Source organism: Schistocerca nitens, chromosome 10 (assembly GCF_023898315.1).
Source record: "Schistocerca nitens isolate TAMUIC-IGC-003100 chromosome 10, iqSchNite1.1, whole genome shotgun sequence".
Classification (NCBI taxonomy): domain Eukaryota; kingdom Metazoa; phylum Arthropoda; class Insecta; order Orthoptera; family Acrididae; genus Schistocerca; species Schistocerca nitens.
Window position 1 is genome coordinate 122,137,245 of NC_064623.1, and position 13,626 is coordinate 122,150,870.

The window sequence follows — 13,626 nt, forward strand, 5'->3', positions numbered from 1 at the left end:
GGTTCTGTAATTATTCGGATTACTTCTGTTATGCTTTTTGAGTATTGGCGTGACCTGTGCAACTCTCCAGTCCTTACACAAAGAACTTTATCCGAGCCAGCAGTTGTATATGATTGTTGAATTCATATACATATACACACACGTGCCTAGCCATGAGTGGCAAGATTGATAGGATGCGAAAGATAAGACAAAGATCGCCCAAGTAACTTGTTCATTCTGTCACTCAGACACACAGAGTGGAAATAGGCAGCATTCACACCTACAATCCACTACAACGAGCCGGCCGCTGGTGGCCGAGCGGTTCTGGCGCTACAGTCTGGAACCGCGCGACCGCTACGGTCGCAGGTTCGAATCTTGCCTCGGGCATGGGTGTATGTGTTGTCCTTAGGTTAGTTAGGTTTAAGTAGTTCTAAGTTCTAGGGGACTTATGACCTCAGCAGTTGAGTCCCATAGTGCTCAGAGCCATTTGAACCATTTGAACCATTTGAACCACTACAACGAAACGAATCAGAAGTGAGCAGAGATGGGGTGGGTTTGTATCCTGTGTGGACACTCAGTCACTAAAATATGTTACAAACTAGAAATCGGAGAAAGGAAAATATTCCCTACGCAAGTACGTGCTCATTCACAATGAAAATTCGCGTACTATGGAGTGAATAGCACTGAAAGCGAATGGCTAACGACACAAGAACACATATGGTGGATGCTGCGCGTTGCCCTAGACGAAACAAAGACAGTTCCTACGTCTTCCATAGCCACAACTCGTTTCCCATTAAAAAAAGACAGCCGCGCAGGAAGAGGAAACAAGCGCAAGGGAGTAATGTATTTAACTCGCATTAGCTACATATAAGGGGGCCAAGTAAAATTTTGTTATATGACATTAATTACGTTGGGATAAATACAGTACGCATTGCGAGAAAAGATGCGTTAATTTAATAAGTAAGTAAATCGAGGAAACTTAAGGACATTGTACCACGTGGCTGCAGTTCTGAAGGAACAGTGCGCACTGAGCTAACTTACTATCTGCAATCGTAAAAAAAAGCCTCTCTCTAACATTTCACAGCTGGAAGAAATAATTAAACATTTTACGAGTAAAGGCAGAACATTCGAATGAGCAATCGATTCCTCAAGACAGCATAGGGTTCAATATCACATTTTTCTTTTCTCGGACAGTTTCTGTTGGAAGAAAAGTGGTGAATTTGTTGTGGGATATAGTGAAATATTCCCACTTCAGCCTCTGTAGTTCATTAAGTTCTGATAGGTGGCGGCGCTTTACGTAGCCTTCAAAATGGCATCTGTAACGGACGTTCCAAATAGTGAGATAACATTGAGTTTCTATTGGTGGAAAACCACAGTATCGCAGATATTCGTAGGTTCTTTCTGTGTGCCTATGGAGACCTGGCAGTGAACAAAAGCACGGTCGGTCTGTCCTCATCTCAACATGGTCGGCGCAAACATATCCGATCTCCGCGTGCCGGCAGACTGCACAGGGCTGTGACCCTTGCAGTGTTGGAACGTGCAGACACACTCATTCGAGGTGATGCAAACGAACTTCTCCTTCTCCATGACAACGCAAGGCCTCACACAGGTTTGCGCACCCGAGGGGAGCTTACACAATTTTATTGGGCTGTTGTTCCTCATCCACGCTGCAGCCTGGATCTCGCACCTTCCAGCTTCCATCTGTTTGATCCAACGAAGAATGTAGTCCGCGGGAAGCAATTCTTGGTTGATGGGGAGGTTAGACATTCAGCAAGACGTTGGCTCAGACATCGACCAGTAGAGTGGTACCATTCGGGCACACAGTCCTTCCCAATAAGTTGGCGCAAGGCGGTCGCATTCAACGGAGATTATGTAGAAAAATAGGGTTTTGCATCAAAAAGAAAGGGCAATAATTTGGTGCACTGGAATCCTGAATAGAATCAATCTGCTTTCACAAAAAAAAATTATAGCAGCTTCTTACGACGCCATTCCGCGTACTCGCTCCCACTGATGCGACGGTTAAGGGAGGTGGTAGGAACTGTCGTTGTAGAGTCTTCGCCAACTCCGCGTCTTGAATGTGCCAAAACTGACGTTTTCCCTGATACTGACCAGCAAACTCACTGCTACGTCCGTCCAACAGGTTTCATTGGCAGAACTCATATATTTAACAGCACACTTTTCTTGCCAGCGTAAATTTTAAAATGGAAGGACGCAATCAGTCATTCATACCGATCAGTAGAAAAGGGGGAGAGGCGAAGGGAGACACTGTGGCAACATAGATAATCGTCTTTGCTTCAGAGGCTTGTCATCATTACAACTAAGTATTAGATGTTGCCAAATCTTTCGTGAGATCACTTCAGGAGACACCGTTTTTAAGAAACGCCTCTGGTTGACGCATTTATAGCTATATGGAATCAGAATCAATGTACTGGTTCACTCTACAAAAAACCAACGCTCTCGAAATTTTAACAATAAACCACACCGCGATGCGCAACTTCTGCCTTCTGCCACAAGAATTGGATCTTTATCTGCATGATACTTTCGCACTTACTTAACAATCCCGTTATCACCGAGCGAGGTGGCGCAGTGGTTAGCACACTTGACTCGCATTCGGGAGGAAAAATATTCAGATGCGTGTGAATTAATATGGGAGCAACTGCTAAGGTCATCGGTCCCTAGACTTACACGATACTTAAACTGACTTAAGCTGAGAAGAACACACACACCTATGCCCGAGGGAGGACTCGAACGTCGGGCGGAAAGGGCGGCGCAACCCGTGACGTGGCGCCTCAAACCGCTCTGCCACTCCGCGTGGTCATCCGGGAGGAAGTTGGGTCAAATGCACATCCGGCCATCCAAATTTAGGTTTTCCGTGATATGCCTCAATCACTCCAAGCAAATGCAGTTATGTTTCCTTTGAAAATGGCCCTGCCGATTTCCTTCCCCGTCTTTCCGTAATCCCAGCTTTCAGGCAGGACGTTGAAACCTACTTTTCCTTCCTTTTTCATTCTTTCGTTGCTTTTTGTTTCATGTATCAGTCATACCTTGAAGGGATACCATGTTGTCGAACACATCAGCATCGGCTGAACGAGTGTTCCCTCTATGTGGCTGGACAACACTTCCCGAGGAGTCTTTCAGTAGGCCTCAGTGCGGCGTCTGCCTTTCCTGAGATTATTTGTCTATGGTCGCTTCAAAACATGCAGTGGATGTGACTCTTTGCAGTGTTTGTTCAGAAATCCGTTAACGATGCAGTAATGGGTCGTTTTGCCTGTGAGCAATAGGTTACCTAAACTACACCAAGCGGCTGTCCGTAGCAGGTTCTCCTTTGTTTCGGTACGATCTACTAGCGTCCGAACTTCTCAGTACACAACAGCATCATTAGCGAACAGTCAACTAGAAATTACTACTCTACGTTGCTCCTAGGTCATCTACAGTCATGCTCAAAATTTAAGGATAATGCTGATACATGGTGAAACAACGCTCTGGTGGGCGGTTTGCGAGTTTATATTACATCGGGGTATGACCATGCGGTCGTTGCACGGTTGCGCTGGCAGCAGTCCACATACGCAGTGTTGGTGCATGTCAGAGTATGGTGCAGCGTATAAGTGTGCAGACGTTTTCGGACGTGCTAATGGTGACCGTGTGTTTAAAATGGCTCAAAGAACACATATTGAGACATTTGAGGGGTAGACTACAAGGGCGACTGGAGGCTGGTCAAACACTGCAGGTCGTAGCACGGGCCCTCCGTGTGCCAAAAAGTGTGATCTAAAGATTATGGCAACGATTGCAGCAGACAGGAAACGTGTCCAGGTGCTACAGTACCGGATGTCTACAGTGTACAGCACCACAAGAAGACCGATATCTCAGCATCAGCGCCCGCAGACGGACACGGAGTACTGCAGGGAGCCTTTCTCGGGACCTTACCGCAGCCACTGGAACAGTTGTCTCCAGCACACAGTCTACAGACGACTGAACAGATATGGTTTATTCGCCCGGAGACCTGCAAGGTGCATTCCACTGAGTCCTGGTCACAGGAGAGCCCGTACAGCCTGGTTTCAAGAACACAGTACATGCTATTGTAACAGTGGTCCCAGGTTATGTTCACGGACGAATCCAGGTATAGTCTGAACAGTGATTCTCGCCGGGTTTTCATCTGGCGTCAACCAGGAACCAGATACCAACCACTTAATGTCCTTGAAAGGAACCTGTATGGAGGTCGTGGTTTGATGGTGCGGAGTGGGATTATGATTGGTGCACGTACACCCCCGCACGTCTATGACAGAGGAACCGTTACAGGTCAGGTGTATTGGGACGTCATTTTGCACCAGTATGTCCGCTTTTTCAGGGTTGCAGTGGGTCCCGCCTTCCTCCTGATGGATGATAACGCACGGCGCCACCGAGCTGCCATTGTAGAGGAGTACCTTGAAACAGAAAATATCAGGCGAATGGAGTGACCTGCCTGTTCTCCAGACCTAAACCCCATCGAGTACGTCCTCAAACCCCAAGGACACTTCAGGAGCTCGGACTGGCAGTGGTGCAAGAATGGGAAGCTACACCCCACAAGCGGCTCGACCACCTGATCCAGAGTATGCCACCCGTTGTGCGGCCTGTGTACATGTGCATGGTAATCATATCCCATATTGATGTCGGATTACATGGGAAGGAAACAGAGGCGTTCTGTAGCACCTGTGTTTCTGGACGATTTTCTCAACTTATCACCAATACTGTGGACCTACAGATCTGTCCCGTGTGTGTTTCGTATGTGCCTATGCTATTAGCTGTAGTTTTGTGTAGTGCCACGTTGTGTGGCACCACATTCTGCAATTATCCTTAATTTATGAGCATGAGTGTAGGTTCCTGCATACAGCATTCGACCAATGCAGCACAGCTCTATCTTGGTGAAATATAATGTTGGATCTCATGTCCTGTGTCTGGGAGTGTAGAAACTGCTCCAACGTGTCCAGATATACTGGCCCACTCGCTATGTTTTCTGCAAAGAAGAACGGTCCCACAATTGTGTCGGGTATTCGCCAATACCAAACGTTCCGTTTAGGGCTATCTCAACATGTTCAATGATAAGATTCGGAAGTTGCGATAACCAAATCCGAGCATTATAACTTTTGTGCTAATTAACCGTTCCTGACACATCACGTTTTGCCTCGTCTGAGCAAAAACATCTTTCCAGGAAGCTGGAATTCATGTGAGTACGCTGCAGCCTATTCGTAGAAAATTTTTTAATGTCATACTTTGTCGTTCGGTATCAGATGTTGCAGAATTCGCACTTTGTTAGCATGGAAACCAAGACGCTGGTATAGTACGCGATGCAATGTCGCTTGGGGTTCGAGTACATTAAGTTACCTGCCGAAATGAAACGTTGTCTGATGTACTCCACTGTCTCATACGAAAAACAACGACGTTCTTCGCCTGGATGTTTCAGGACGCTTCCAGTTTCCAAAAACTTACGATGCCATTATTAATTGTTTTCTCATCGGGTGAATCACGCACGACAATCTGCGGTTTTCTTTCTGAAAGCCACATGACTTATTGCGTGCGCTGCTATGAAGTAGTCATTTTGACATCGTGCGGTCATGGTGCACTCTGGCGACAGTAGTTCGTACTTCTGATGCGGGAATATAAATTATTTGAGACGCCTTAGCATTTGCTGCAACTTCATTATCGTAGCTATTGCAGTTTTCTTCCTGGGTCTTTGAAATGTAGGAGGTTTGAAAGGAACACTCACTATATTGTGAAAACTTATCTTACAACACTCCGTTGTGGCACACGTGAAATTAGTTTTCACGTCTGAACAATTCTTTCTCTTGGTCGGCCGCGGTGGTCTAGCGCTTCTGGCGCTGCAGTCCGGAACCGCGGGACTGCTACGGTCGCAGGTTCGAATCCTGCCTCGGGCATGAGTGTGTGTGATGTCCTTAGGTTAGTTAGGTTTAAGTAGTTCTAAGTTCTAGGGGACTTATGACCTAAGATGTTGAGTCCCATAGTGCTCAGAGCCATTTGAACCAAACAATTCCTCCTCTTAAAAATGACATTCTGTGGTATTTAAGTCTGGATGGAATCGCCGTCATGGTACATTTCTTGAATAATGCAGCCGCCAGCTGACAATGACAATTTTTATTTTATTGTTATAGAATCCATAGAAAGTATTCAGTATTACTCCACCACAGAGTCCCATACGTTTCTAGTTCAAAGAATAACCTACTGATTTAACTAGTCAAAATTTAGATATTGGTAATAACTATTGTTTCACACTTGACAAAACACTGGTATGTTTACTAACCCATATGTAAATTTTGGTGTAGATGTTAACAAAAGACATGGCAAGCAGTTTTACGGTGCATGTTACGGATAGAGGTACACATACTTTGATAGTAATTTACTAAGTGTTATAAAGTGGACTGTATAGAAGTTTCATTTATATTTGTCAGATACACTCCTGGAAATGGAAAAAAGAACGCATTGACACCGGTGTGTCAGACCCACCATACTTGCTCCGGACACTGCGAGAGGGCTGTACAAGCAATGATCACACACACGGCACAGCGGACACACCAGGAACCGCGGTGTTGGCCGTCGAATGGCGCTAGCTGCGCAGCATTTGTGCACCGCCGCCGTCAGTGTCAGCCAGTTTGCCGTGGCATACGGAGCTCCATCGCAGTCTTTAACACTGGTAGCATGCCGCGACAGCGTGGACGTGAACCGTATGTGCAGTTGACGGACTTTGAGCGAGGGCGTATAGTGGGCATGCGGGAGGCCGGGTGGACGTACCGCCGAATTGCTCAACACGTGGGGCGTGAGGTCTCCGCAGTACATCGATGTTGTCGCCAGTGGTCGGCGGAAGGTGCACGTGCCCGTCGACCTGGGACCGGACCGCAGCGACGCACGGATGCACGCCAAGACCGTAGGATCCTACGCAGTGCCGTAGGGGACCGCACCGCCACTTCCCAGCAAATTAGGGACACTGTTGCTCCTGGGGTATCGGCGAGGACCATTCGCAACCGTCTCCATGAAGCTGGGCTACGGTCCCGCACACCGTTAGGCCGTCTTCCGTTCACGCCCCAACATCGTGCAGCCCGCCTCCAGTGGTGTCGCGACAGGCGTGAATGGAGGGACGAATGGAGACGTGTCGTCTTCAGCGATGAGAGTCGCTTCTGCCTTGGTGCCAATGATGGTCGTATGCGTGTTTGGCGCCGTGCAGGTGAGCGCCACAATCAGGACTGCATACGACCGAGGCACACAGGGCCAACACCCGGCATCATGGTGTGGGGAGCGATCTCCTACACTGGCCGTACACCACTGGTGATCGTCGATGGGACACTGAATAGTGCACGGTACATCCAAACCGTCATCGAACCCATCGTTCTACCATTCCTAGACCGGCAAGGGAACTTGCTGTTCCAACAGGACAATGCACGTCCGCATGTATCCCGTGCCACCCAACGTGCTCTAGAAGGTGTAAGTCAACTACCCTGGCCAGCAAGATCTCCGGATCTGTCCCCCATTGAGCATGTTTGGGACTGGATGAAGCGTCGTCTCACGCGGTCTGCACGTCCAGCACGAACGCTGGTCCAACTGAGGCGCCAGGTGGAAATGGCATGGCAAGCCGTTCCACAGGACTACATCCAGCATCTCTACGATCGTCTCCATGGGAGAATAGCAGCCTGCATTGCTGCGAAAGGTGGATATACACTGTACTAGTGCCGACATTGTGCATGCTCTGTTGCCTGTGTCTATGTGCCTGTGGTTCTGTCAATGTGATCATGCGATGTATCTGACCCCAGGAATGTGTCAATAAAGTTTCCCCTTCCTGGCACAATGAATTCACGGTGTTCTTATTTCAATTTCCAGGAGTGTAGTATGGATCTGAGTCCAATAACCTTACGAAGTTTGGTCCCTCCCCGTTCCCCCCTTGGGGACCCATTCCTTCGAGCTACCCTCTCCTTCTCATTTCCCCCCTTCCTTGCCCCCCAGTCTAGTTTGAATGTTTCACATTCTGTCGGCTCCGCAACTGTACCCACATTCCTCCCCCCCCCCCCCCCCCCATCATCCTTCGTCACTACTGCACTGTGACTTTATTTGTTCATTGTGCTGGTGTGAGGAACTTTTATGAACGTTATTACTACTTTCATAATTAACTGTATTACAAGCCAAAAACTCCATGTTCGTTACAAATACGTTTTTAAATGCGAACTTTAATAGTGGGCCTCCATGTCATATACAGTTAACACTTTTATGTAGCAGCGTATGCAAAGATAATGGATTCATTACGCAAAATAAACAATTCACCTACCTTGTTCCCTAACACACCCACAGATAGCGTTGTGCTGATTGTGACGTCTCTCAGGTTATCTGTTGCAGATCTTTTCGTCCTATGTCCTTTACAGTTGTTGTTCATAAACACTAGTGTGGCTAATAACTTTTTGGTTCAAATGGGTCTGAGCACTATGGAACTCAACAGCTGAGGTCATATGTCCCCTAGAACTTAGATCTACTTAAACCTAACTAACCAAAGGACATCACACACATCCATGCCCGAGGCAGGATTCGAACCTGCGACTGTAGCAGTCGCGCGGTTCCGGACTGAAGCGCCTAGAATCGCTTGGCCACCGTGGCCGGCTCGTAACTTTTTATTCGTTAGCAGGTTCGTATAACAGTTGTGCTGTAGGGTCCAGAAATTAAAATCTTAAACTGGCGTTTTAGAGATGTCCTCGCTTTTACTAATGAGATATCTGGACTATATGATCAAATATACTTGTCGGACAAGGACTTGTATTTCATAATAGTCTGATGTGTTTTGACATATAAATAAGGTAAACAATGTTGGTATTTATACACTAATTTTCATGGTTGCCATGCCTGCTTTTGTGATTCATGCTTCTATTCTTTATTCCAGTTTTTGTACTTGAAAATGGCTGAAGGTCGAACTCTGATGGCGGCAGCATCATTTATAAAAAAACTGTCATATGTTTCTATGAGCTCTTAATCTAATAGTAGAGCTGGTCTGTTACTCACAAGGGAACCTCCCCATCGCACCCCCCTCAGATTTAGTTATAAGTTGCCACAGTGGATAGGGCTTGAAAACCTGAACACAGATCAATTGAGAAAACAGGAAGAAGTTGTGTGTAACTGTGAAAAAATAAGCAAAATATACAAACTGAGTAGTCCATGGGCAACATAGGCAACAGCGTGGAGTACGTGAGCTCAGGAGCGCTGTGGTCCCGTGGTAGCGTGATCAGCTGCGGAACGAGAGGTCCTTGGTTCAAGACTTCCCTCGAGTGAAAATTTTACATTCTTTATTTTTGCATAGTTACTATCTGTCCGTTCGTTCATTGACGTCTCTGTTCACTGTAATGAGTTTATTGTCTGTGTTTCGCGGCCGCATCGCAAAACCGTGCGATTAGTAAGACGAAAGGACGTGCCTCTCCAATGGGAACCGAAAACATTTGATCGCAAGGTCATAGGTCAACCGATTCCTCCACAGGAAAACACATCTGATATATTCTATACGACACTGGTGACGGCATGTGCGTCACATAACGGGAATATGTTGTCGACCCACCTAACTTGTACACTTGGCGAATGGGCAAAAATATTCTTCTACCTTGCCCGATTTAGGTTTTCTTGTGGATGTGATAATCACTCCCAAAAAAGTGATGAAAACATAAGAGTTTGCCACATAAATTGAAAATAAAAAATAAATTTTTCACTCGATGGAAGATTTGAACCAAGGACCTTTCGTTCCTCAGCTGCTCACGTTACCACGAGACCACAGCGCTCCTGCATTTCCAGTGTCCTTGATGTTGCCTATCTTCCCACGAACTACTCAGTTTGTACATTTTGCTTATTTTTTTCACAGTTCCACACAACTTCTTCCTGTTTTCTCAATTGATCTTTGTTCAGTTTCTCAAGGCCTATCCACTGTGCCAACTTATAACTAAATCTGAGGGGGGTGCGATGGGGAGGTTCCCTTGTCAGTACACTCCTAGTTATTAATTTATTTTTATTTTATACATTGTTTCTCATTAAGCGAGAATTCAGGAGTGTGTCATACAAATTCAGGAAGTCAAGGAATACAGCAGAAACCTGCGCCCTGGTAACTAAAGTTTTCCGGGTCTCGTGGACGGACTAGGCGAGGTATGATCCGCAGGATGCAGCTCTGGAGGCCCCAGTGTTAAGCAGGGGTGTCCAGTTCATTTGCTTCTCCACTAGCGTTGCAACCGGCCGCGACAGGAGGCCCGTTTCGGGGAGAGGGAATCACAAAATTGCATTCCACAACCAACACGTGGCAACCAAAGCGGACCCCGGAATGTACCTTGCGTTTGTGTGTTCGTGTTTCACGGCGGGCTGGCAGTACGGAATCTCATAAAGGTAAACAGGCATCTGCCCAATAAACAGCGGGGTGCCTCTCCTGCCCACCCCCACCACTCATTCTACCCCCCCCCCCACTGACCCCCTCCACGCGCGGCTCCTAATTGAGTTAGCCGCGGCTGCGCCCTGGCCAGAATCCACTTAGCTGCCTACACAGGCCGCCGGCGTCCCAGCTCCCTTCTGTACCGCCGCCGGCGGACGCTCACCACGTGCTGTGCTCTGCTACGTACGCCAAATTTCTAAACAGTGTAACAGCGTCCTAACGGATCGGTTTCGTCGATACATGCTACAACGTCGTCGCTATAGTTCAAGTGATGGTCCTGTCTCGAGAATATAGCCTCGATACTCTACCGGATTATCAAATTGTGAAAACGCTTTCGTAAACAAAAGCAAGCTTTGGGACATAACGGAAATACTATGATATCCGAGACATTTAATGCAAGAAGGAAAATAAGAATATTCCACTGAATTACAGGCCCATATCACTAACGTCGATTTGCTACTGCGTTTGAACGTTATGAATTGTTTACAAAAAAACTATTTATTGACACATAGTCCGCACGAATTCAGAAAACATCGTTCTTGTGAAACACAACTAGCTCTTTGTACTCATGAAGTAAAAAAAAAAAAAAGAATTTAAATGCTGTGTGGCTAGGGCCTCCCGTCGGGTAGACATTTCGCCGGGTGCAAGTCTTTCCGATTTCACGCCACTTCGGCGACTTGCACGGAGATGGGGATGAAATGATGATGATTAGGACAACACAGCAACCAGTCCCTGAGAGGAGAAAATCTCTGACCCGGCAGGGAATCGAGCCCGGGCCCTTAGGATTGACATTCTGTCGCGCTGACCACTCAGTTACCGGGGGCGGACATTCATGAGATAATAATTGTTTTCGACAGGGGATGCCAGATTGATTCCACATTTTTAGATTCCCACAAGGTTTTCGAAACCGTTCCTCACACGCGTCTTCCAACCCAACTGCGTATCTATGAAATATCGCCTCAGTTATGGGACTGGATTCGTGATTTCATGTCAGAAAGGTCACAGTTTGTAGTAACGGACGGAAAGTCATCGAGTAAAATAAAAGTAATATCCAGCGTTAGCCTAAAGAAGTGTTATAGGACCTCTATTGTTCCTGATCTATATTTACAACATATAAGACAATCTGAGTAACCCTGTCACATTGTTTAAAGATTTACCGTCTTGTAAAGTCATCAGACGACCAAACCGAATTGCAAAATGATTGTGGTGCGAAAAGTGACAATTGACCCTGAATAAAGAAAAGTGTGAAGTTTTTCACATGAGTACTAAAAGAAATCCGCTACATTTCGATTATGCGATAAGAAAACGATTTATTGAAATGTAGTCAGCACGGATTCATAAAAAATCGTTCTTGTGAAAAACCATCTCTTTACACTTAAGAAGTAATAAGTGCTATCGACAGGGGATGTCAAATTGATTCCATACTTTTAGATTCCCAGAAGACTTTCGAAACCGTTCCTCACAAGCGTCTTCTAATCAAACTGCGTGCCTACGGAGTATCGCCTCAGTTGTGCGACTGGATTCGTGATTTCCTGTCAGAAAGGTCACAGTTCGTAGTAAGAGACGGAAAGTCATCGAGTAAAACAAAAGTAATATCCGGCGTTCTCCAATGAAGTGTTATAGGCCCTCTATTGTTCCTGATCTATGTTAACTACATAGGAGACAATCTCAGTAACCCTCTAAGATTGTATGCAGATGATGCTGTCATTTACCGTCTTGTAAAGTCATCAGATGACAAAAACGAACTGCAAAATGATTTTGGTGCGAGAAGTGGCAGTTGACCCTGAATAACGAAAAGTGTGAAGTTTTCACATTTCTACTAAAAGAAATCCGCTACATTTCGATTACCCGATAAGTCACACAAATCTGAAGGCTGTAAATTCAACTCAATACTTAGGGATTGCAATTACAAATAACCTAAACTGGAACGATCACATAGATAGTGTTGTGGGTAGAGCAAACCAGAGATCGCCATTCATTGGCAGAACACTTAGAACGTGCAACGGCAACGGCCTTGCCACAGTGGATACACCGGTTCCCGTGAGATCACCGAAGTTAAGCGCTGTCGGGCGTGGCCAGCTCTTGGATGGGTGACCATCCAACTGCCATGCGCTGTTGCCATTTTTCGGGGTGCACTCAGCCTCGTGATGCCAATTGAGGAGCTACTCGACCGAATAGTAGCGGCTCCGGTCAAAGAAAACCATCATAACGACCGGGAGAGCGGTGTGCTGACGACACGCCCCTCCTATCCGCATCCTCACCTGAGGATGATACGGCGGTCGGATGGTCCCGATGGGCCGCTTGCGGCCTGAAGACGGAGTGCTTTAGAACGTGCAACAGGTCTACTAATGAGACTGCTTACACCACGCTTGTCCGCCCTATTTTGGAGTATTGCTGTGCGGTGTGAGATCTGCATCAGGCGTGACTGACGCTTGACCTCGAAAAAGTTCAAAGAAGGGCGACTCGTTTTGTACTATCGCGAAATAAGGGAGATAGTGTCACACACGTGATACGTTAATTGGAATGGCAATCATTAAAACAAAGTTGTTTCTCATGGCGACAGGACCTTCCCGTGAAATTTTTCCTCCGACTGCGAAAGCATTCTGTTGGTACCCGCTTACATAGGGAGAAATGATCATCATGATAAAATAAGAGAAATCAGGGCTCGCGCAGAAAAATTTACGTGCTCGTTTTTCCCGAGCACCGTTCGAGAGTGGAACGGTAGAGAGACAGCTTGAAGGTGGTTCATTGAACCGATTGTAAGCACTTTATTGTGAATAGCAGAGTAATCACGTAGATGTAGATGTAGGAATATTAAGAGTTTGTGTCAACACAGGAGAGTAAAGAGGGTAAAGCCTTTCACCTACAATACTCGATATACGCTTGGACATTGTTAGACTGTGGAAACGGGAAGATAGCAAAGTACAAGGGGACACACAGATACAGTCAGATATATGAGGGAGTGCAGATAGGTACTTGCTTTCTAAAGAAATAAAATAGGCCAGGTGTAAGTAGGACTCGCACACTAATAGTTCTATAAGAACATAATTATGTATGAAGACAGTTCATCTTTTGGCTCTGAGCACTATGGAACTTAACATCTATGGTCATCAGTCCCCTAGAACTTAGAACTACTTAAACCTAACTAACCTAAGGACATCACACAACACCCAGCCATCACGAGGCAGAGAAAATCCCTGACCCAGTTCATCTTTTCCATCAAT

General features: G+C 46.3%; 1 pseudogene; it reads left to right on the forward strand.

The window, feature by feature from the left end:
* The first annotated feature begins 12,406 nt into the window (after window positions 1–12,406).
* Window positions 12,407–12,523, forward strand: LOC126211031 (5S ribosomal RNA; annotated as a pseudogene).
* Window positions 12,524–13,626: the final 1,103 nt, after the last annotated feature.